Source organism: Aquarana catesbeiana, linkage group LG01, assembly GCF_042186555.1.
Source record: "Aquarana catesbeiana isolate 2022-GZ linkage group LG01, ASM4218655v1, whole genome shotgun sequence".
Lineage (NCBI taxonomy): Eukaryota > Metazoa > Chordata > Amphibia > Anura > Ranidae > Aquarana > Aquarana catesbeiana.
This window is the reverse complement of record NC_133324.1, coordinates 45221447-45244998: the sequence shown is the minus strand read 5'-3', so window position 1 is coordinate 45244998 and position 23552 is coordinate 45221447. Positions and strand designations below refer to the sequence as shown.

Sequence of the window (23552 nt, the reverse complement as noted above, 5' to 3'; positions counted from 1 at the left end):
TCCGCCCAGTCTATGTCTGGATAATTAAAATCCCCCATTATGATAACACTTCCCATCCTTGCTGCTAATCCAATTTGTGATAGGAGATCCGTCTCCACTTCCTCCCTCAGGTTAGGGGGCCTATAGCATACTCCCAGTATTATTTTCCCCTTAGCTTCATCCCTTTGGAGCTCTACCCATAAAGATTCCACCTCCTCCCTAGCCCCCTCAGTGATGTCATCTCTCACATTCACTTGTACATTATTCTTGATATATAGGCATACCCCTCCCCCTTTTTTACCCTCTCTGTCCTTGCGGTATAGGGTATACCCTTGAATGTTTGCCAGCCAATCATGAGAGCTGTTGAACCAGGTCTCTGAAATTCCCACAAAATCCAAATCCTCCTTGTACAACAGTATCTCTAGTTCACCCATCTTGTCCGCCAGGCTCCTGGCATTGGTGAACATGCCACATAGTTTAGACCGGTCGCATATTGTCCTCGTATTGGGTGTTTCAAGATTGCAACTTGGACTTGCTACTATACTCACCTTGTGTTTTTGTGCTTTGGTTAACCTACCACTAATGCCCCCAATACTACCCTCTGGAATATCTTCCGCGCTGGCTATCACTGTCTCTGGACCCTCCCCCCCATCGCCTAGTTTAAAAACCCCTCTAACTTTTTGGCCATCTTCATTCCCAGCAGATCTGCACCCTCCTCATTTAGGTGCAGTCCGTCCCTTCTATAGTACCGGTTACCGACTGAGAAGTCGGTCCAGTCCTCCAGGAACCCAAACCCCTCCTTACTACACCAGCTCTTCAGCCACTTGTTTACTTCCCTAATCTCCCTCTGCCTCTCTGGTGTGGCTCGATGTACCGGTAGTATTCCTGAGAACACTACCTTGGAGGTCCTTTTCCTCAATTTAGCTCCTAAGTCCCTAAAATCGTTCTTTAGGACACTCCATCTGCCTCTGACTTTGTCATTGGTGCCAACGTGCACCATGACAGCCGGGTCTTCCCCAGCCCCTCCCAGTAATCTGTCCACAAGATCCGTGATGTGCCGAACCCGAGCGCCCGGTAGACAACATACTGTTCGGCGCTTCAGGTCTTGGTTACAGATTGCCCTCTCTGTCCTTCTAAGAATTGAGTCCCCTACCACCAGAATCTGTCTTTCCTTTCCCTTTGCTGCCCCCCCACTCTCACTGGAGGAGTTCTTCCCCTGGCAGCTAGGAGAGTCCCTCATCTCCAGCAGTGCTGGTCCGTGACTGGTTACACCAATGTCACTCAATGGAGTGTACTTATTGGGATGCTCCAGTCCTGGATCGGCCTCCCTGGCACTTCCCCCTCTACCCCTCCTGACTGTCACCCATCTACTCTTTGCTAGTGCCTGCACCTCTTTGTCTCCACCCGCCTCTGTGCTGGCCCCTGCCGGCACCTGCCGTGTACGTTCCTGGCTCACCTTTAGTATGGAGGGACTTCTCAGTGCTGACAGTTGCTTCCCCAGATTCAGAACCTGGGCTTCCAGGGAAACAATGTGCTTACATTTTGCACAGCAGTATTCGCCCTCGATCAGATGATCAAGGAACGCATACATGCGGCAAGATGTACAAAGAGTCGCCTCTCCACACCCGCCGGGCATCGTACCTATTAAATTTGGTGAGGATTTGGGGATTTTACCCTGTCCAAATTACCTAACAACTAGCTTCCTGGCACTAATACTCAAGACAATACACAGGTACACGACAAGACAATACATAGGTACACAATACACAAGTACTAACGATCCACACACACTACTCAGACAACACTCAGATACTCACACTACACAGGTACTATGACCCCTGTTATAACCTCCTGTTTTAAACTCTTGTTTTTAACTCCCACTTAATCCAGCTCCACTTACACCAAGCTCCACAGCTTCAAACTGAGCACGCTCAGACTGAGTCCTACAACAAGTTAAATAGGCACCTGTGAGCAATTAACCACACCCCTTAATTGATAGACTGATGAAACAAGAAAAAAAAAAAAAAAAAAAGCTATTTAAAAAGTGACAGCAAAAGGCAAATTAAAAACTAAAAGGAAAAGTCCCCAAAATGCAACCCAGCAAACACCAACAGACAGCAAACACACACCAACAGACAGCAAGACTTGTATACTCTAATGCCGCGTACACACGGTCGGACTTTCTATCCTACTTGGTCCGGCACACTTTCCGACGGACTTTGTCCGCCAGGTGCGCCGGACTTTAAAACGGACGGACTTGCCCACACACGACCGGACTTTCCGGCGGGCTAGGTCCGCCCGTCTTTCCGACGGACTTTCGCCGGAGTTCCGGCGGACTTTCAGAATGAACGGACTTGCCCACACACGGACAAGTCCGTTCATTTTGAACGTGACTCAGGTGCGACGGGACTAGCAAAGGATGTCAATCTTGCCGCTTTTATCGGCGAGATTGACACCTTGCGAGCCCCGTCGCGGGTCATACCGGGCCCTTAGGTCTGGTATGGATTATAAAGGGAACCCCGCTACGCCGAAAAAACGGCGTGGGGTCCCCCCTAAAATCCATACCAGACCCCCGATCCGAACACGCAGCCTGGCCGGTCAGGAAAGGGGGTGGGGACGAGCGAGCGCCCCCCCCGAACTGTACCAGGCCGCGTGCCCTCAACATGGGGGGTGGGTGCTTTGGGGGAGGGGGGGCGCCCTGCGGGGCCCCCCCCTCCCCCAAAGCACCTTGTCCCCATGTTGATGAGGACAAGGGCCTCTTCCCGACAACCCTGGCCGTTGGTTGTCGGGGTCTGCGGGCGGGGGGCTTATCGGATTCCGGGAGCCCCTTTTAATAAGGGGGCCCCCAGATCCCGGCCCCCCACCCTATGTGAATGAGTATGGGGTACATGGTACCCCTACCCATTCACCTAAAGAAAAAGTGTAAGTAATAAAACACACTACACAGGTTTTTAAAATATTTTATTAAACAGCTCCGGGGGGGGATCTTCCTCCGGCTTCGGGGGTCTTCTTCCGGCTTCGGGGGTCCCTCCGCTTCATCTTCTCCCGGCGTCCGGTTGGTTCTTCTCCGCTCTCTTCTCCCGGTGTTCCTGTTCTTCGGCCGGCTCCTCTGCTGTCTTCAAGTAGCTCTCTTGCCAGCAGAGGTCCGGACTTCTGGGCTTCTGGGCTTCTTGTCTTCTCTTCCCCAGATGTTGACACGATGCTCTCTCCTGCTGGACTGCTCTCCGAGGGCTGCGTTGTGACTTATATAGGCGGAGACCCCGCCCCCTTTTGATGTCACAGTCCCTGGGCATGCTGGGACTGTGACGTTTTAGGGGGCGTGGTCACTGGGTGATGTTGACCACGCCCCCTAAAACGTCACAGTCCCAGCATGCCCAGGGACTGTGACATCAAAAGGGGGCGGGGTCTCCGCCTATATAAGTCACAACGCAGCCCTCGGAGAGCAGTCCAGCAGGAGAGAGCGTCGTGTCAACATCTGGGGAAGAGAAGACAAGAAGCCCAGAAGCCCAGAAGCCCAGAAGTCCGGACCTCTGCTGGCAAGAGAGCTACTTGAAGACAGCAGAGGAGCCGGCCGAAGAACAGGAACACCGGGAGAAGAGAGCGGAGAAGAACCAACCGGACGCCGGGAGAAGATGAAGCGGAGGGACCCCCGAAGCCGGAAGAAGACCCCCGAAGCCGGAGGAAGATCCCCCCCCGGAGCTGTTTAATAAAATATTTTAAAAACCTGTGTAGTGTGTTTTATTACTTACACTTTTTCCCTAGGTGAATGGGTAGGGGTACCATGTACCCCATACTCATTCACATAGGGTGGGGGGCCGGGATCTGGGGGCCCCCTTATTAAAAGGGGCTCCCGGATTCCGATAAGCCCCCCGCCTGCAGACCCCGACAACCAACGGCCAGGGTTGTCGGGAAGAGGCCCTTGTCCTCATCAACATGGGGACAAGGTGCTTTGGGGTGGGGGGGCCCCGCAGGGCGCCCCCCTCCCCCAAAGCACCCACCCCCCATGTTGAGGGCATGCGGCCTGGTACGGTTCAGGAGGGGGGGCGCTCGCTCGTCCCCACCCCCTTTCCTGACCGGCCAGGCTGCGTGCTCGGATCGGGGGTCTGGTATGGATTTTAGGGGGGACCCCACGCCGTTTTTTCGGCGTAGCGGGGTTCCCTTTATAATCCATACCAGAGCTAAGGGCCTGGCATGCACCGCGCTCACCGCAATAGGAAGATTTGTTTTTCCTATTGCAGAGAGCGCGAGATGCAATACCCTGCCCTTGTGTCGCATCTGGTCCGTCGGACCAGCCTACACACGAGCGGGCTTTCCGTCGGACCAGCACACACACGAGCGGACTTTCCGCCCGAAACTGAGTCCTACGGAAAGATTTAAAACTTGTTTCAAATCTAGGTCCGGCGGGCTTTTGGGAAGAAGTCCGCCGGAAAAGTCCGCCGCCGCCCACACACGGACGGATTGTCCGGCACACTCTGGTCCGCCGGACCAAGTATGCCGGAAAGTCCGACCGTGTGTACGCGGCATAACACTTGTTTTTAACTCCCACTTAATCCAGCTCCACTTACACCAAGCTCCACAGCTTCAAACTGAGCACGCTCAGACTGAGTCCTACAACAAGTTAAATAGGCACCTGTGAGCAATTAACCACAACCCTTAATTGATAGACTGATGAAACAAGAAAAAAAAAAAAAAAAAAAAGCTATTTAAAAAGTGACAGCAAAAGGCAAATTAAAAACTAAAAGGAAAAGTCCCCAAAATGCAACCCAGCAAACACCAACAGACAGCAAACACACACCAACAGACAGCAAGACTTGTATACTCTAACACTTGTTTTTAACTCCCACTTAATCCAGCTCCACTTACACCAAGCTCCACAGCTTCAAACTGAGCACGCTCAGACTGAGTCCTACAACAAGTTAAATAGGCACCTGTGAGCAATTAACCACACCCCTTAATTGATAGACTGATGAAACAAGAAAAAAAAAAAAAAAAAAAAAGCTATTTAAAAAGTGACAGCAAAAGGCAAATTAAAAACTAAAAGGAAAAGTCCCCAAAATGCAAACCAGCAAACACCAACAGACAGCAAACACACACCAACAGACAGCAAGACTTGTATACTCTAACACTTGTTTTTAACTCCCACTTAATCCAGCTCCACTTACACCAAGCTCCACAGCTTCAAACTGAGCACGCTCAGACTGAGTCCTACAACAAGTTAAATAGGCACCTGTGAGCAATTAACCACACCCCTTAATTGATAGACTGATGAAACAAGAAAAAAAAAAAAGCTATTTAAAAAGTGACAGCAAAAGGCAAATTAAAAACTAAAAGGAAAAGTCCCCAAAATGCAAACCAGCAAACACCAACAGACAGCAAACACACACCAACAGACAGCAAGACTTGTATACTCTAACACTTGTTTTTAACTCCCACTTAATCCAGCTCCACTTACACCAAGCTCCACAGCTTCAAACTGAGCACGCTCAGACTGAGTCCTACAACAAGTTAAATAGGCACCTGTGAGCAATTAACCACACCCCTTAATTGATAGACTGATGAAACAAGAAAAAAAAAAAAAAGCTATTTAAAAAGTGACAGCAAAAGGCAAATTAAAAACTAAAAGGAAAAGTCCCCAAAATGCAACCCAGCAAACACCAACCCGACAGTAAACACACACCAACAGACAGCAAGACTTGTATACTCTAACACTTGTTTTTAACTCCCACTTAATCCAGCTCCACTTACACCAAGCTCCACAGCTTCAAACTGAGCACGCTCAGACTGAGTCCTACAACAAGTTAAATAGGCACCTGTGAGCAATTAACCACACCCCTTAATTGATAGACTGATGAATCAAGAAAAAAAAAAAAAAAAAAGCTATTTAAAAAGTGACAGCAAAAGGCAAATTAAAAACTAAAAGAAAAAGTCCCCAAAATGCAAACCAGCAAACACCAACAGACAGCAAACACACACCAACAGACAGCAAGACTTGTATACTCTAACACTTGTTTTTAACTCCCACTTAATCCAGCTCCACTTACACCAAGCTCCACAGCTTCAAACTGAGCACGCTCAGACTGAGTCCTACAACAAGTTAAATAGGCACCTGTGAGCGATTAACCACAACCCTTAATTGATAGACTGATGAAACAAGAAAAAAAAAAAAAGCTATTTAAAAAGTGACAGCAAAAGGCAAATTAAAAACTAAAAGGAAAAGTCCCCAAAATGCAACCCAGCAAACACCAACAGACAGCAAACACACACCAACAGACAGCAAGACTTGTATACTCTAACACTTGTTTTTAACTCCCACTTAATCCAGCTCCACTTACACCAAGCTCCACAGCTTCAAACTGAGCACGCTCAGACTGAGTCCTACAACAAGTTAAATAGGCACCTGTGAGCAATTAACCACACCCCTTAATTGATAGACTGATGAAACAAGAAAAAAAAAAAAAAAAAAAAAAGCTATTTAAAAAGTGACAGCAAAAGGCAAATTAAAAACTAAAAGGAAAAGTCCCCAAAATGCAAACCAGCAAACACCAACAGGCAGCAAACACACACCAACAGACAGCAAGACTTGTATACTCTAACACTTGTTTTTAACTCCCACTTAATCCAGCTCCACTTACACCAAGCTCCACAGCTTCAAACTGAGCACGCTCAGACTGAGTCCTACAACAAGTTAAATAGGCACCTGTGAGCAATTAACCACACCCCTTAATTGATAGACTGATGAAACTAGAAAAAAAAAAAAAAGCTATTTAAAAAGTGACAGCAAAAGGCAAATTAAAAACTAAAAGGAAAAGTCCCCAAAATGCAACCCAGCAAACACCAACAGACAGCAACACACACCAACAGACAGCAAGACTTGTATACTCTAACACTTGTTTTTAACTCCCACTTAATCCAGCTCCACTTACACCAAGCTCCACAGCTTCAAACTGAGCACGCTCAGACTGAGTCCTACAACAAGTTAAATAGGCACCTGTGAGCAATTAACCACAACCCTTAATTGATAGACTGATGAAACAAGAAAAAAAAAAAAAAAAAAAAGCTATTTAAAAAGTGACAGCAAAAGGCAAATTAAAAACTAAAAGGAAAAGTCCCCAAAATGCAACCCAGCAAACACCAACAGACAGCAAACACACACCAACAGACAGCAAGACTTGTATACTCTAACACTTGTTTTTAACTCCCACTTAATCCAGCTCCACTTACACCAAGCTCCACAGCTTCAAACTGAGCACGCTCAGACTGAGTCCTACAACAAGTTAAATAGGCACCTGTGAGCAATTAACCACACCCCTTAATTGATAGACTGATGAAACAAGAAAAAAAAAAAAGCTATTTAAAAAGTGACAGCAAAAGGCAAATTAAAAACTAAAAGGAAAAGTCCCCAAAATGCAAACCAGCAAACACCAACAGACAGCAAACACACACCAACAGACAGCAAGACTTGTATACTCTAACACTTGTTTTTAACTCCCACTTAATCCAGCTCCACTTACACCAAGCTCCACAGCTTCAAACTGAGCACGCTCAGACTGAGTCCTACAACAAGTTAAATAGGCACCTGTGAGCAATTAACCACACCCCTTAATTGATAGACTGATGAAACAAGAAAAAAAAAAAAAAAAAAAAGCTATTTAAAAAGTGACAGCAAAAGGCAAATTAAAAACTTAAAGGAAAAGTCCCCAAAATGCAACCCAGCAAACACCAACAGACAGCAAACACACACCAACAGACAGCAAGACTTGTATACTCTAACACTTGTTTTTAACTCCCACTTAATCCAGCTCCACTTACACCAAGCTCCACAGCTTCAAACTGAGCACGCTCAGACTGAGTCCTACAACAAGTTAAATAGGCACCTGTGAGCAATTAACCACACCCCTTAATTGATAGACTGATGAAACAAGAAAAAAAAAAAAGCTATTTAAAAAGTGACAGCAAAAGGCAAATTAAAAACTAAAAGGAAAAGTCCCCAAAATGCAACCCAGCAAACACCAACAGACAGCAAACACACACCAACAGACAGCAAGACTTGTATACTCTAACACTTGTTCTTAACTCCCACTTAATCCAGCTCCACTTACACCAAGCTCCACAGCTTCAAACTGAGCACGCTCAGACTGAGTCCTACAACAAGTTAAATAGGCACCTGTGAGCAATTAACCACACCCCTTAATTGATAGACTGATGAAACAAGAAAAAAAAAAAAAAAAAGCTATTTAAAAAGTGACAGCAAAAGGCAAATTAAAAACTAAAAGGAAAAGTCCCCAAAATGCAACCCAGCAAACACCAACAGACAGCAAACACACACCAACAGACAGCAAGACTTGTATACTCTAACACTTGTTTTTAACTCCCACTTAATCCAGCTCCACTTACACCAAGCTCCACAGCTTCAAACTGAGCACGCTCAGACTGAGTCCTACAACAAGTTAAATAGGCACCTGTGAGCAATTAACCACACCCCTTAATTGATAGACTGATGAAACAAGAAAAAAAAAAAAGCTATTTAAAAAGTGACAGCAAAAGGCAAATTAAAAACTAAAAGGAAAAGTCCCCAAAATGCAAACCAGCAAACACCAACAGACAGCAAACACACACCAACAGACAGCAAGACTTGTATACTCTAACACTTGTTTTTAACTCCCACTTAATCCAGCTCCACTTACACCAAGCTCCACAGCTTCAAACTGAGCACGCTCAGACTGAGTCCTACAACAAGTTAAATAGGCACCTGTGAGCAATTAACCACACCCCTTAATTGATAGACTGATGAAACAAGAAAAAAAAAAAGCTATTTAAAAAGTGACAGCAAAAGGCAAATTAAAAACTAAAAGGAAAAGTCCCCAAAATGCAAACCAGCAAACACCAACAGACAGCAAACACACACCAACAGACAGCAAGACTTGTATACTCTAATGCCGCGTACACACGGTCGGACTTTTCATCTACAAAAGTCCAACGGACGCTGACGGACTAAAGCTGGCTGGTAATCCGATCGTGTGTGGGCTTCTCCGGACTTTCAGCAGACTTTTTCAGCCTCAAATCCGACGGACTTTAGATTTGAAACATGCTTCAAATCTTTACGTCGTAACTACGACGGACCCCGAAATCCGCTCGTCTGTGTGCTAGTCCGACGGACAAAAACCCATGCTAGGGCAGCTATTGGCTACTGGCTATGAACTTCCTTATTTTAGTCCGGTGTACGTCATCACGTACGAATCCGTCAGACTTTTGTGTGGTCGTGTGTAGGCAAGTCCGTTCGTTAGAAAGTCTGCTGCAAGTCCGCCGAAAGTCCGCCGGAAGTCCGCCGGAAGTCTGTCGGACAGGCTGTCGGACTTTTGTAGACGAAAAGTCCGACCGTGTGTACGCGGCATAACACTTGTTTTTAACTCCCACTTAATCCAGCTCCACTTACACCAAGCTCCACAGCTTCAAACTGAGCACGCTCAGACTGAGTCCTACAACAAGTTAAATAGGCACCTGTGAGCAATTAACCACACCCCTTAATTGATAGACTGATGAAACAAGAAAAAAAAAAAAAAAAGCTATTTAAAAAGTGACAGCAAAAGGCAAATTAAAAACTAAAAGGAAAAGTCCCCAAAATGCAACCCAGCAAACACCAACAGACAGCAAACACACACCAACAGACAGCAAGACTTGTATACTCTAATGCCGCGTACACACGGTCGGACTTTTCGTCTACAAAAGTCCAACGGACGCCGACGGACTAAAGCTAGCTGGTAATCCGATCGTGTGTGGGCTTCTCCGGACTTTCAGCAGACTTTTTCAGCCTCAAATCCGACGGACTTTAGATTTGAAACATGCTTCAAATCTTTACGTCGTAACTACGACGGACCCCGAAATCCGCTCGTCTGTGTGCTAGTCCGACGGACAAAAACCCATGCTAGGGCAGCTATTGGCTACTGGCTATGAACTTCCTTATTTTAGTCCGGTGTACGTCATCACGTACGAATCCGTCGGACTTTTGTGTGGTCGTGTGTAGGCAAGTCCGTTCGTTAGAAAGTCTGCTGCAAGTCCGCCGAAAGTCCGCAGGAAGTCTGTCGGACAGGCTGTCGGACTTTTGTAGACGAAAAGTCTGACCGTGTGTACGCGGCATAACACTTGTTTTTAACTCCCACTTAATCCAGCTCCACTTACACCAAGCTCCACAGCTTCAAACTGAGCACGCTCAGACTGAGTCCTACAACAAGTTAAATAGGCACCTGTGAGCAATTAACCACACCCCTTAATTGATAGACTGATGAAACAAGAAAAAAAAAAAAAAAAGCTATTTAAAAAGTGACAGCAAAAGGCAAATTAAAAACTAAAAGGAAAAGTCCCCAAAATGCAAACCAGCAAACACCAACAGACAGCAAACACACACCAACAGACAGCAAGACTTGTATACTCTAACACTTGTTTTTAACTCCCACTTAATCCAGCTCCACTTACACCAAGCTCCACAGCTTCAAACTGAGCACGCTCAGACTGAGTCCTACAACAAGCTAAATAGGCACCTGTGAGCAATTAACCACACCCCTTAATTGATAGACTGATGAAACAAGAAAAAAAAAAAAAAAAAAAGCTATTTAAAAAGTGACAGCAAAAGGCAAATTAAAAACTAAAAGGAAAAGTCCCCAAAATGCAACCCAGCAAACACCAACAGACAGCAAACACACACCAACAGACAGCAAGACTTGTATACTCTAACACTTGTTTTTAACTCCCACTTAATCCAGCTCCACTTACACCAAGCTCCACAGCTTCAAACTGAGCACGCTCAGACTGAGTCCTACAACAAGTTAAATAGGCACCTGTGAGCAATTAACCACACCCCTTAATTGATAGACTGATGAAACAAGAAAAAAAAAAAAAAAAGCTATTTAAAAAGTGACAGCAAAAGGCAAATTAAAAACTAAAAGGAAAAGTCCCCAAAATGCAACCCAGCAAACACCAACAGACAGCAAACACACACCAACAGACAGCAAGACTTGTATACTCTAACACTTGTTTTTAACTCCCACTTAATCCAGCTCCACTTACACCAAGCTCCACAGCTTCAAACTGAGCACGCTCAGACTGAGTCCTACAACAAGTTAAATAGGCACCTGTGAGCAATTAACCACAACCCTTAATTGATAGACTGATGAAACAAGAAAAAAAAAAAAAAAAAGCTATTTAAAAAGTGACAGCAAAAGGCAAATTAAAAACTAAAAGGAAAAGTCCCCAAAATGCAAACCAGCAAACACCAACAGACAGCAAACACACACCAACAGACAGCAAGACTTGTATACTCTAACACTTGTTTTTAACTCCCACTTAATCCAGCTCCACTTACACCAAGCTCCACAGCTTCAAACTGAGCACGCTCAGACTGAGTCCTACAACAAGTTAAATAGGCACCTGTGAGCAATTAACCACACCCCTTAATTGATAGACTGATGAAACTAGAAAAAAAAAAAAAAGCTATTTAAAAAGTGACAGCAAAAGGCAAATTAAAAACTAAAAGGAAAAGTCCCCAAAATGCAACCCAGCAAACACCAACAGACAGCAAACACACACCAACAGACAGCAAGACTTGTATACTCTAACACTTGTTTTTAACTCCCACTTAATCCAGCTCCACTTACACCAAGCTCCACAGCTTCAAACTGAGCACGCTCAGACTGAGTCCTACAACAAGTTAAATAGGCACCTGTGAGCAATTAACCACACCCCTTAATTGATAGACTGATGAAACAAGAAAAAAAAAAAAAAAAAAAGCTATTTAATAAGTGACAGCAAAAGGCAAATTAAAAACTAAAAGGAAAAGTCCCCAAAATGCAACCCAGCAAACACCAACAGACAGCAAACACACACCAACAGACAGCAACACACACCAACAGACAGCAACACACACCAACAGACAGCAACACACACCGACAGACAGCAAGACTTGTATACTCTAACACTTGTTTTTAACTCCCACTTAATCCAGCTCCACTTACACCAAGCTCCACAGCTTCAAACTGAGCACAAGTATAAGACATTTTTTATTTTTTTTTTGTTTTTTGTTTTTTTAATGAACCTTTAATATCACTTTGCAATTGATCACAGATATTTATTACATATGTAGGGATTTACTGTAAATACTTTGCGCTTATTGATAAATAAAGCAAACTGTGCAATCAAACTTCAACATTTTACTGCAGCTGCATTAAACGTCAGCAACCCTATACATCATGCATCAAACAATTGCAGCACTGTATGGATAAAATAAAAAAATCATTCAGTATACTAAAAATGAATTTTCCACCAATGCTTTCATACTAGTGAACGTGTGCAACAAATTCAAGTGAAGAATTAGAGAAGCACGTATCTCTGGTGAAGTGCTAATAATGAATGTGGAGCACGGAGCAGTGTGTAGATTATACATTGAAGATATCACAAAGATCACTATATTTATTAAATTAAACTTCTTAATTTATTGTAGTATAATATGTTTATTTATTCATTCACTTGAATTTGTTGCACAAGTTCACTAGTATGAAAACACTGGTGGAGATTTGGAATACATTTTTAGTGTACTGAATTTTAATGTTTTTTATTTTATATATCTAGGGACTTCATAGGTCTGCGCAGCCTATTGGATTAGGGTATGCACCCCAAAGCTCAAACACACATGCCTTTCTCGGCAGTCTCAGCTGCATGGAACAGTGAATGAATGGGAAGTGCTCTGTGCTGAGCTGCTTCCTGTTCATTCACAAACTGAAGCACAGTAAACACAGTTTACTGTGCTTCAGTTATGATTGAACACAGTGAGTGAGTGTTTTCATTGTGTTAATTTAGAAAAGGAAGGTGCCTGTAAATGACATATTCATTAGCGCCTTCCCCCACTCTTCATCCTGAAACATCCCCTAAAGCAGCCAGGGGGGGAGAGGAGAGGAGAGGAGGAAAGCCAGCAGCACTGTGGTGGAAGGGCTCAACACAGAGGGAAGCCCAGGCAGTAGGGGGAATCGACACCACAGAGAGTGATTAGGGTGTGCTCAGGCACACCTGGCATACCCCCTGTGCACGCCTATGAGGGACTTGCTGCCTTCTACTATTAGCTACTAATATATCACTGTTATATGTAATTATATATTAGCACTTCCTGTCTATTGGAGGTTGGCTTTGAAAATCCCCAATGAGGAGAAAATGAGGAGAGAGAGAGAGAGAGAGAAAGTCTCAGGAACGTGTCCTGTCCATGCTGCTAAATCCAGACCACAAGGGATTAAGAGGCAAGTGCTCCTATGTTTGATAGTTTAAAATTACTGTCCAAAGCTTCTGAGTGTATACACTATATTACCAAAAGTATTGGGACACCTGCCTTTACACACACACCCCAGTCTTAGTCCGTAGGGTTCAATATTGAGTTGGCCCACCTTTTGCAGATATAACAGCTTCAACTCTGGGAAGGCTGTCCACAAGGTTTGGGAGTGTGTCTACGGGAATGTTTGACCATTCTTCCAGAAGCGCATTTGTGAGGTCAGGCGCTGATGTCGGAGAGAAGGCCTGCCTCGCAATCTCCGCTCTAATTCATCCCAAAAGTGTTCTATCGTGTTGAGGTCAAGACTCTGTGCAGGCCAGTCAAGTTTCTCCACCACGAATTGCTCACCCATGTCTTTATGGACCTTGTTTTGTGCACTGAATATAAGTGGTGAACCACAAGGAGAATTGTTATTATTCTCACTCTAGAGTGTTGCCAACATCCCAAACATTTGTTAGATAGAGACCCTACAAAAGGGACACGAGTACCCCCCCGGTACATTGGGACTTTATGGGCGAACAGAGAGAAAATCATGTATCATAAAATATCATTTATTTAGAAAAGTTATTTTGTTTTAAAACACATGTATAGTGACAAACATAGCAGCAGTTTGTACAGTACATTTATATATCCTTTACTTAAATTCCAATGAACGTAGATTTTCTCCTTTTGGCCTGACATGTTTCAGGAAAAATATCCCTTCCTCAGAGGCATTATAGGAGAAGGTACAAATACATTCGGCATTGAATTGTAAAGGATTTTCATACAAGTACTTTAAAATCAGAATTTCATAGGAAGGTAAGTTTGCCGCTGTCTGTCCATCAGAAGGCAATGAACCCCAGCTAGGCTTGGAATAGCCCTCACAAAGGTCCCCACGAAACAGCCCTCATGGTACAACCACAGAAAAAAACCTTAGTGTGAGTGTGTGGGCAGACGTAGCTGGGACGTTGTTAGATTTTGCCTCATAGGACTAGCAATGTCCCAGCTACGTCTGCCCACACACTCACTCTAAGATTTTTTCTGTGGTTGTACCATGAGGGCTGTTTCATGGGGACCTTTGTGAGGGCTATTCCGAGCCTAGACAGGGTTCATCACCTTCTGATGGACAGACAGCGGCAAACTTACCTTCCTATAAAATTCTGATTTTAAAGTACTTGTATGAAAATCCTTTACAATTCAATGTCGAATGTATTTGTACCTTCTCCTATAATGCCTCTGAGGAGGGGATATTTTTCCTGAAACATATCAGGCCAAAAGGAGAAAATCTACGTTCATTGGAATTTGTAATAACTCACCACAAGTATTTTCTGTTTTTTCATATAAATGTACTGTACAAACTGCTGCTATGTTTGTCACTATACATGTGTTTTAAAACAAAATAACTTTTCTAAATAAATGATATTTTATGATACATGATTTTCTTTCTGTTCGCCCATAAAGTCCCAATGTACCGGGGGGTATTCGTGTCCCTTGTTTTGTGCACTGGTCCAAATTATTTGGTGGATGGAGGATTCTGGTGTGGGGTTGTTTTTCAGGGGTTGGGCTTGGCCCCTTAGTTCCAGTGAAGGGAAACCTTAAGGTGTCAGCATACCAAGACATTTTGGACATTTTGCTCCCAACTTTGTGGAAACAGTTTGGGGATGGCCCCATCCTGTTCTAACATGACCATTATAAATGACCATAACAAAACGAGGACCATAAAGACATATATGAGCAAGTTTGTAGTGGAAGAACTTGACTGGCCTGACCTCATCGCTGGATCTAGATAGACCTCAGGTAAGTATTAGAGGAGCTGAGGGGGGCTGCTGCACACAGAAGGCTTTTTATCTTAATGCATAGAATGTATTAAGATAAAAAACCTTCTGCCTTTTCAACCACTTTATGACTCAATAATCAGCATAAGCTAGTGCCAGGTTAGGCATCCAACAGCCACTTCTGGTAGTAAAAGGTTTGGTTGCATGACAGATAAAAATCCATAGGGTGCAGAGTAGATAGGCTGACTCTGAGTTCCAGTGCCATACAATGGTTTCTGCTGATGAAAAGCTCAATTCTATGCTGGTTGTACAATGGCTGGAGGATCTCCTCATCACATCAGATCTTATATTCAGGTCTGAGACACAAAGATGGACACCACATTGGGTTCATCCTCAGAGGCCCCATGAAACTGGACTTTGCTGCAACATTCATATAGAGATATCTTTATTAATAACTATATATACCTGGGTATTTGTTCACAGAGGTCCTGTCCTGGGTGGAGGCACTGCTAACTATATTATCAAACTCACTCTTCCACTTAGTGAAGGTTCTGGTTTGTTTATTTATCTAGTTTAGCGCAATATTCTGTTTGGGGATGGCCATTTGTCATAATCCTTACCCCCCTCCTATGTAAAAAATTGGAAGAAACTGGCGCGCCAACTCTGAATATAGGAGCAGCCAACACTACAATAAAACTAATTGTGAAAAGTAAGTGAAAAAATAAAGTGTAGCGCTATAACAAAAATTGAGAATCTACATTAATGAGTGTAGAATCACAATGGTGAGGGTGATACATGTATTTGCCAGGTGTGTGAACCGTCTCTATAAAATAGAGGACAAATGCATTCAGGAGTTCTCAACCTGGTTAGTGTCATTAAGCCATATAAATGTGTCTCATTAACTGTGACATCAAACCAAGCAAAAACATATATAAAGAGATTAAACCAAAATATAATGAGTCATCTGAGAGACTCCACTGGCTTGGTGATATGGACTTAAAAAGTAAACACAGTGTCATATGTCAATCATAATAGAAAGGCACAAAAAACGTGAACATAAAACATAAGTTATAAAGAGTGGACTTGTTAATCTGGTTCACCATCCGGGTGTAGGCTGGGATCTTTCACCGGGTTCAACCCGATCGGCGACAATCCTTCAGATGTGGCAAAGAGAAAATAAAGAAAAAAAGCTTCCACATAGTGTAAATCCGGTATGCAAGGAAAAATGTATTGTTTAGGTCCGATGCGTTTCGAAGTCTTAGCAGACAAAACACATCTGCTAAGTGGACAGTATCAGTATCAGTATCATGTTTTTTTTTTAACATGGAAACAGTTAATCTTCTTGATCTGCAATAAGGGATTTGAAAAATGAGAGGTCTCTTATAGTGAGCAATGGGGTTGGTTTACTAAAATTGGAGAGTGCAAAATCTGGCAGCTCTGCATAGAAACCCACCATCTTCCAAATTTTTTTTGTCAAAGCTTAATTGAAGAAGCTGGACTTAGAAACTAATTGGCTACCATGCACAACTGTACCAGATTTTACACTCTCCAGTTTTAGTAAGTCAACCCCAATGTATTGCTTGTGCAAATTCTTAAGTGTATACTTTCCTGCTCTGGTGTATGGCCAACTTAATTCTTCTACTAAAAAAATACAGTTTGTTTTGTTGGGGCCCTCAGTGAAGCTACTATTCAGACAGTGGCCAAAGTGGGATCTGCACTTAGTAAAATATGATGAAAATTATACCTTTTCCCTGTTTAGACATGAGATTGTAAAGTCTGGCAGAGGGAAGTCTCAGAACCAATTCCCTTTGCAGTCCTCAGATGTGGTCAGATGCTAAAAGTTGCAAAAAACATATATTCCATTCGACCATGTCCCCTCCCCAAACTTTTCCTTCAAGATAAAGGACACAATCATTAGTCTATTCCCTCATGTCAGCACACAAGGTGTAATCCTGGACTCTGACCTCTCCTTTTGATTCCACAGCCAATCACTGTCCAAATCTTGCTACCTTAATCTCCATAATATCTCCAAAATGCACTCCTTCTTGCCAATGACACCACCAACATACAAATTCACTCTCTTAGTATCCCTCACCTCTACTATAACACCTTTCCCCTCACTGGCCTATCGCTACACAGGTTATCCCAGCTATAGTGCTGCTGCTAGATGTATGCACCTAACCATCAGCTCATTAACCACCAACCCTCTTTACCAATTTCTCCACTGGCTTGCGCTCATCTAATAACTAAAATTCTCACTAATAACAGGAGCCCTGCTCTGAGGAGCTACATCAACAACCTCATCTCAAAATATCATTCAAACCATCCTCCCGCAAGACCTCCTGCTCTCTAGCTCCCTCAACACCTTCTCCTATGCTCTCCTCCAAGACTACTTCAATGACTCTTTCATCCTTTGAAACATTCTAATTCAATCTGTCTGGCTATCTCCTGCTCTGTCCGCCTTCAGGCAATCCCTGAAAACTCATCTGTTCAGGGAAGCCTATCCTACCACCACCTAATAACTATACTTTTTTTTCTCATTAGCTCACCCAATACAGTTATTACCTTTTGTATCACTCGCAGCCTCTTTTTCCTTGTCAAAAGAAGTTTATTGAGTATACAATATTATAAAGATACATAAAGTAAGTTTACAAGGATCTATAAAGTAAGCTCATTGTTTTACAGTAGGATTTATATAGGTAAATATCATGAAATTTCAAATATTAAACATTGGGTTCACGTAAACCTAAATTAAAGATATATATCATTTCCTTAGTTACTTTTGTAGGTATTTAAATGATTTGTACCTACTATACATATTGTTTACAGGTAGAGTGTATATAGGTCAAATAAATTCTGATAATGAGCTTTAATCGTAAAGTGGAGAAAAGGAAAGAGAAAGAAGAAAAAGGGTAGAAAGGCAGAGGTATGGGCCACAAGGTTGTCCCGCTCGTCAGTTTATTATTCTTTTTAGTTCTCTTTGAAGCCTTAGAATGGGTGTCTCTGTAAGTCATTTAATCTGTTACCATGGCAACAGGACAGAGTCATTGAAATTTGACAAGAACTGTTGTTTTATCCAAGGATGCCAAAGTTTTTCAAATTTTGGAATTTGATTTTGATCGATGGCTACCATCTTAGCATGGGACATTGTATTATTCATTCTGTGAATTGTTTCTGCTAGTACCAATGTAGGAGATTTCCATGCCTTGGCCACTGTTTGTTTTGCAGCCGTTATTAGTTGGATCATAAGTTTGAATTGAGAGAGTGTTAACCATTCCGGTTTTAGATTAAGTAAAGTTAAATATGGATCTGGTTGTATTATTTTTTTAAATATTTTAGATGCAATCACGAAGACTTCCTTCCAGAAGGTTTGGATTACTGGGCACGTCCACCATATGTGTAAATGTGTGCCTATTTCTGGGCATCCTCGAAAACAAAGAGCTGAGGTATTAGGTGAATATTTTGCCACTCTAGCGGGTACAAGGTACCAGCGAGTTAGGACTTTATAATTTGTCTCCAGTGCTAAGATGTTGGGTGAAGATGACTTAGATGCGAGCCATATGTTAGACCAGTCCGTGTCTTCTAAAGTTCGTCCCAGGTCCTCCTCCCACTTCTGAACGTAAGAGGGTCTATTAAGATTTACTACTCCATATAATTGATTATAAAGTGATGAAATTGTACCTTTAGCAAATGGATCTTTTGTACAGATTGATTCAAAAATGGATAATTGGGATAATGGTGTATCCCCCTTTAGGAATGGTGTATAGAAATTTTTGATTTGGAGATATCTAAATATCTCAGAGTTTGGTAGATCATATTTGTCTCTAAGCGATGGGAATGAAAGGAATGATTTAGATGCTATGAAGTCATTTAGTGTCTGAATGCCTGATGTTGTCCAAGCTTTAAAAGAATTTGGGTAGATCCATGCCGGATAAAAGGCCGGATTTCTGATAAAAGAAAGGAGAGGATTGTGTGGAGATTGTAACTGATATTTGGTTTTTAGTTTATCCCAGAGAGATAAGAAGTGTTTAGTTATGGGATTATGAATTTTAAAGCGGTCTTTAGGATCAAGCCATAATAAATTTGATATTAATAGAGGGTCATTTTCTGAAGCCTCTATAAATACCCATAATGGGATTTCCTGTTTTGCATGGTATTTGGACAGACTGGCCAAATGTGCTGCTCTGTAGTAGTTAGTAAAATTAGGGTATCCCAGGCCTCCTTTATTTTTGGGAAGATGTAGTGTGTGTATAGGTATACGTGGTTTAGAAGAGCCCCATATAAACGAAGTTGCTCTTTTTTGTACTATTCTCAAAAAATAGGAAGGAATTGGAATAGGGAGGACTCTGAATAGATAAAGCAATTTGGGTAGAACAGTCATTTTGATTGCATTATTCTTCCCTATCCAGGATAAAGGAAGTTGCAACCATTGTTTTATTAGATTTGTGATCTGTCTTAATACAGGAGGATAATTGGTTGAGAATAAGTCAGAATGAGATGCTGTTAAATGAATTCCAAGATATGGGATTGATTTTTCTGCCCATGTGAATGGGAGTGCAGCCCTAGCCGGGATCAATTCCATGTTTGTGAGCGAAATATTAAGCACTAGGCATTTCTTAGGATTAATCATAAGGCCGGATAGGGCTGCAAATCCATCAAGAGCTGGTATTAAGTTAGGACCAGAGACCTGTGGTGATGATAGAAAAAGTAATATATCGTCTGCAAATATACATAATTTGTGTGTAATACCTCCTACTTCAATGCCAGTTATAGTTTGGTTTGTTCTGATGTATTGGGCCATGGGATCAAGTATAAGGGCAAATAATAAGGGAGATAATGGGCAACCCTGTTGGGTACCTCTTTCGATATTAAAGGCATCAGATTTGTATTCAGCATATTTTATATAGGCTTTGGGTTTATTATATAATGCTTTGATCCATGTTAAAAAGTGGGGTCCAAAACCCCATTTTTGTAATGAATATTGCATATATTGCCAGGATACTGTGTCAAATGCCCTCTTAATATCGAGAGATAGAAAACATAAAGGGATTTTCCGTTTTTCAGCAATATGTGCCAATAACACTGCCCTGCGTATATTATCGCCTGCCTGTCTATTTGGCATGAAGCCTACTTGATCTCTATGTATTAATTTTCCTATAATGCTATTGAGGCGTTTTGCTATTATTTTTGCTAATAATTTAATATCAAGGTTTAACAGAGAGATAGGCCGATAATTCACACAGGAAGTATCATCAGAAAGGGGTTTTGGGATCATACAAACAATTGCCATTAGTGTTTCTTGCCGAAAAGAATGTCCTTCTAGAAGTTTGTTAAAAGTTTCAGTGAGAATGGGAGAGAGTATTTCTGAGAATGTTTTATAGTATAAAGCCGAGTAGCCGTCTGTGCCTGGTCTTTTGTTAAGTTTTAGGTCTTTTATGGCGTTAGCAACTTCATCTATAGTTATAGGCTCATCCAAACTGCTTTTTTGATTCTGAGACAACTCAGGTAAGGTTATTTTTGAGAAGAAGGATTCAGCCTCTGTAGGATTAAATTCATTGTTTGTCTTGTATAAAGTTGCGAGATGTGAGTGAAATTTATGGACTATTTTAACTGGATTACAAGTATAAACATTTTTTGATAATTTCAAATGTATTGGTTTGAAAGATTTGTTAGTTGAATTTAATGCCCGAGCCAAATATGTACCTGGTTTGTTTGTATTCATGTAGAAATTGTGTTTGGAGCGTTTGAGGGATTTATCAACTGACTCAGTGAGAAATAGATCGTATTCCAATCTAGATTTTTCCAGATGAGATTTTGTACTCTGAGATGGATTATTTTGGAATGATATGTAGGCTGCATTAAAGTTCTAGTTTTTTTGCTAGATTTTTGCGTTCCCGTTTAAATAGTGCCATTTGTCTTTGTATTGTACCACGCAAGACAGGCTTATGAGCTTCCCACAGTGTTATTGGGGAGATGTCTGTTGTATTATTAATTGATATGTATTCCTTTAAAGCTTGTTCAATGGCCATCTGATGTAGTGGGTGTTTGAGCATTATGTCCGGTAAGTACCACGTTGGGTCATGCGCTTTTGGTATGGCTGAGGCTATAGTAGTGTATACTGCATTATGGTCAGACCACGGAATCAGAATTATATCTGATGCAATAATTTCTGGTATCATTCCTATTGTTAGAAAAATATGATCTATTCTGGTCAAGGTTTGATGAGGGTGCGAGAAATAAGTGAATTTCTTTTTCATTGGGTTACTTTCTCTCCACGAATCTACCAGATTGTATTTGGAAAGAAGTTGAGAAAAAGGTAATCTAGAGGTTATTTTGGATGGTGTAAAAGGTGATTTATCTAGAAATGGGAGGAGGACCTGGTTCGAATCCCCGCACATTATCACTGTTCCTATTTTGTGTGTATTAATCACTTGTAATATATGTGAGAGGAATGGTGTAGGTTGTTTGTTAGGAGCGTAGTAGGAAATCACCGTGATTGCTGTATCCATTATATAACCCATGAGTATCAGGTATCTACCTTCTGGGTCTTTAATTTCTGATGATAAGGTGAATGGTGTGGATCGGTGAAATGCAATTAGAGTACCCCTTTGTTTGGTACAGGCAGAAGCCGTGTAAATTTGTTGATAAAAAGGAGAAATATATGTTGGAGTAGAATCTTTGGTGATGTGTGTTTCTTGGAGGCATACTATGTGAGCCTTCTTGTTATGGAAAGTACGGAAGGCTTTGGTCCTTTTTTGAGGGACATTTATTCCCTGAACATTCAGGGAAAGTATATTCAGTGGTGCCATGGCAACAGATCAAATAGTTTTGACTTACTTTTTGTTATGCAGAGCTGACTGTGCAGATCAACCTGTGTGGACTGAAGAGATGAAAAGATAGAAAAGAAACCAGTGAATTCTGGAGTAAAGAGTAAACAAAAAACATATGAGATTAGATGATACATTGTATAAATTATTTTTTGCAAGTAATCACAATTTACCCGTGAAAGAGAATAAATATCTCTCTCAGGGGAATAAGTGCCTTCGTCACACTCCCACATAATATGGTTGGGAGAATGAGGAGGGCTAATGGGGGTACACTGATCTTCCGCTTACAGGAGAGAAGTACTATGTCAAAAGACATCAAAATGATGATTCATTAATTGGAGTGCAGAATATAGTTTTTGTTGAAATTATTTATTCCAGGGTGGTTGTATATGGTTAGTCTTGCCCTAGGCTAAATAATTCAGTTAGAAAGGTACTGTTAATAACTTTGGTATTGAATTATTTTGGGATTTTAACCCTTTTAGAGTAAACAATTACATATTTTATTCATATGTAACTGTTTAGATATGTTAACTCATAAAATTGAGGTTGTATTGCTTCAGATTAGAATAAACAAAAACATAATTCTAGGAACTAGTTAGGTAATAATATATTTGTTTTAAGAAAGGAAAGAAAAAGCTTCCATTACTTCTGGATTATTGAACATATTTGTCCTAAAAAGTAATAAATCTATTGTTATTACCTGAAAATATATAACTGAACAAGAATTTCCTTATTTCACTTATATATTCTAAGGCTATATGAATCAGAAGTAATAAGAAATATAACTGGAATGTAACATGATCCCACACAGTGTGTGACTATCAGAATGCAGTTACATTCAGTTATAAATACAGGTTTTTTATAGAGAACCATCTCTTAGTATAATAAATGAAGAGATATCAGGAATTAGGATGTCAGTCCATTGAATCTTCTTGGTCCATGGATGATGTGGCATAACGGCCTCTTTTGTGAGAATGATGATTCCCATTTTGTTCTGAAATTTTCTGGGTGCTGCCTGAAGGTGAAGGTGATGCCATTCTTCTGCGTGTGGGAGAGTTGCTGCTTGTGGGTTCTGTCAGATTTAATTTTAAAAGGGTTTGTTGTAGTTCATCTGCTGATCTGCTTCTGTAAATTGTACCTTGGTAGTTAAATCTGACTGAAAAGGGGAAGCCCCATTGATACATAATGTTGTGGCGTTGCAGTTCCATTAGTTGGGGTTTCATGGATCGTCTTTTAGTAATAGTAAGTTGGGATAGGTCAGCAAAAATTTGATAATTGTGTCCTTGAAAATTAAGTTCCTTTTTTTCTCTTGCAGCAATTAGTATTTGTTCTTTCGTTCTGTAATAATGAAATTTTGTAATTATATCACGTGGGGGTCCATCTTTTCTTTTTGGCTGTGAGGGCTCTGTGTACTCTGTCCAGTTCTAAACGTTCAATAGGGATATCTGGCTTTAGTTCTTGTAATAGAGCAGTAATAGTAGATTGCAGGTCTGTCACAGTTTCAGGTATTCCCCTTATGTGCAAGTTTGAACGTCTGGCTCTATTTTCGTAATCTTCGAGCTTAGTTTGAAGTATTAAATTCTCTTCTTTTAATTGTTCCAATTCTGTTATATTTTCTTGGGTTGTAATTTCAATTTCATCCATTTTTATTTCTAAGGCTGCGGTGCGGTTTCCCAGCTCTCTTAT

The 23552-nt window shown here is 41.7% G+C and overlaps 1 protein-coding gene across 1 annotated transcript in view; it reads right to left on the bottom strand.

Moving 5' to 3' along the window:
• The window catches only part of LOC141142588 (vomeronasal type-2 receptor 26-like), a 171695-nt gene that overhangs the window by 77606 nt on the left and 70537 nt on the right, over window positions 1-23552 (bottom strand). The gene's annotated exons all lie outside the window — the stretch shown is intronic.